We start from the raw sequence: 3,026 nt of genomic DNA on the forward strand, positions 1-3,026 counted from the left end.
ACAGTAATATATGGTCAGGAAGATTATTTTATTATTAGTTTGTAGTATGAAATACAGTTTAACGAGGCTCAACAAAAAGAGAAAATGTGTGGTAGGCCTAAACAAAGTATTTTTTATAACAGTTATTGAAAGCCTAAACACGTGCAAGTTTTCTTAAAACACATTTCTCTAAAAAAAGAAAAAAAAATTAATATACCAAAAATAATCTATTGGTTTAATTATTGGCTCATAAAAAGCAATGAATTAATAGGCCAAGATTTTCAACATTAAATAAATGTATGTAATTGCAAGTAAATGCTATACTGAACAACTTAAAATTGCTAACAATTAAATAACTTATAAAGAAGGCGAAAACCTCGTTAATAATTTCCTATTGGCTTATAAAAATCAGTGAACCAATAGTCCAGGCATTCTTAACATAAAATAAATGTACGCAAATTGAAGGTAAATGCTATACTGAACATAAAATTGCAAACAACAATGAAAGAATTTATAAGAAGGCGAAAACATCATTAAATATTTCCTGAAAATCACAAATGCAGAGATTACATATTTTTTTTCTTTTTTATACCGTCTAGAACAGAGTTCCCAACCCTATGTATCCTTCTAGAGCCCTTGGAATTTTTATAGGTTCCTTTGCAACCCTAAAATTGAGGATATAAAAGGAAACAATGAAATTGATATTGATATAATTCTATTAATCAATCTTTATGTAGATTATATCATGTATTCAGTGGTACTCTATTCTATAGGATCCAATGTACCGTCTGAAGAGTGAAAAAGTGTACCACTAAGGGTACATGAATGGTACATGTACCCCAGGTTGAGAAACCCCTAGACAAGAACTTATGCATGCTAACAAGCTTCCAATGTAAAGAGAACCACCATCTTGCAATATATTAAAGATTAAAAACAGATTTAGCATATGAAGAAGTCTGTATAGACTGTATACATACCTGGTCTGTAGTTTCCGTCATCCTGAGGTTCAGGTAGACCATGTGCGACAAGTTTGGGATGAGACGGATAAACTCTGTAGGTCGAATGGCTTTCATGTAGGAGAGGTCCAATCGTTTGAGGCGCTGTGGAGAGACAATTTATGGTAAGGCCTAGGGTGTAGTTTCTTTGTTTCATGCTTAGGTATATTCTTTATATAAAAAGAAGTCTAAGATTTTTTAGAGGGAGGTTAAACTTGATGGTTAGGTCTATGGCATTCTTTCTTAGTTCTATGCCTTAGGTATATTCTTTATATAAAAAAGAAGTCTAAGATATTTTAGAGGAGGTTAAACTTGATGGTTAGGTCTATGGCATTCTTTCTTAGTTCTATGCTTAGGTATATTCTTTATCTATCTAAAGTAAAAAGAGGTCTAAGATATATTGGAGTTAGGGTAAACTTGAGGATTAGGTCTATGGCATTCTTTCTTAGTTCTATGCTTAGGTATATTCTTTATCTATCTAAAGTAAAAAGCGGTCTAAGATATATTGGAGTTAGGGTGAACTTGAGGATTATGTTTCATGGTCTACTTTCTTAGTCCATGCTTAGGTATATTCTTTATCTAGCTAAAAGAGGTCTAAGATATTTTGGAGTTAGGTTGAAGTTGAGGGTTAGGTCTAGGGTGTTTTATCTTAGACTCATGCTTATAGTATATTCTTTATATAAAAAGAGGTCTAACATATTTTAGTGGGAGGTTAAACTTAAGGGTTGAATCTAAAGTGCTCTTTCTTAGACCCATGCTTAAGTATATTCTTTATCTATCCAAAAAAGAGGTCTAAGATATTTTGGAGTTAGTAAAACTTGAGGTTAGGTCCATGGTGGTCTTTCTTAGATTCATGCTTGAGTATATTCTTTTACACTCGTGCTTAAGTATATTCTTTATCTTCTAAAAAGAGGATATTCATTATATATAAAAAAGGTCTAAGTTATTTTTTGAGAGAGTTTGAACTTAAGGGTTAGGTCTAAAGTGTTCTTTCTTATTACTCACTCAAGTATATTGTTTATCCATCCATCTATCTACTTATCTATCTATCTATCAATCTATCTATATAAAAGGTCTAAGGTCTAATGGCGTTAGGCTGAACTCGAGCATGTACACAACAATTTTTTCTTATAATAATGAAATATTTGTCAATCTTTATTAGTTTTTATCTCAAGGTATAACCAGTTTTACCTAATATATATATATATATTATATATATATATATAGCTGAAAAATATATCTTCCATGTTATGTAAGGGAATGGAATAACTATTAGCCAGCAATTGCTATCAATTCCAGCCACTCGAAAATAAATGCTGGTATTTGTAAAGTTTATTTTCATTGTGTATGTTAAGAGGTGTAATTACAGACCTATTACTCGAGTTAATACTCGAGTTAATACTCGAGTATCACTTACATAAAAGAGAGTCACTAATGTACTGACACGAAACTTACAGTTGGCAAATTTGCCTTCTAAAATAAACTACTCTGAACTAAAAATAATGGTCACTCTTAAGTTTAATTAAACTCGTTTTTGCTGACATCAGCAGTTCTTTTTTTTTTTTATCTTGACCACTTCATTCTCATATGTACACTCAGTGACGAAATTAACCCAACAGTTTTTATAACGTTTGGGACACTAAATGGTTTAAACTCCATATGTTTTTTATATATATTGTCTTCTAATATATTTTTTTCAGTTGATTATCTTGAGTTTTTCTTAAAATAAGCTTTTAAGAAGGTCATGTTTTAATACGTATCAACTATTCAAGAATTAATTTGAGATATATATAGTTATTCCATAGACCGAAGTATAAGAAATTATATAAAACTATATATGACGCAAATATAATTATAAAATATATTCTTATACAAAGAATGGGAATTATTTAAAATCACGATAAGCAAATGAGAGATGGTTGTCGTATATATATATATATATATATATACACATTATATATATATATACACACATTATATATATATATATATATATATATAAGTAAATATCGTATCAATTGAAAATAAGGGTAGGGAAGTTATTCGAAACAT

The 3,026-nt window shown here is 29.8% G+C and overlaps 1 pseudogene; it reads right to left on the reverse strand.

Moving 5' to 3' along the window:
• The window catches only part of LOC137655615 (uncharacterized), a 150,524-nt pseudogene that overhangs the window by 15,597 nt on the left and 131,901 nt on the right, over nt 1-3,026 (reverse strand).

The sequence above is a fragment of the Palaemon carinicauda genome, chromosome 16 (assembly GCF_036898095.1).
Source record: "Palaemon carinicauda isolate YSFRI2023 chromosome 16, ASM3689809v2, whole genome shotgun sequence".
NCBI lineage: Eukaryota > Metazoa > Arthropoda > Malacostraca > Decapoda > Palaemonidae > Palaemon > Palaemon carinicauda.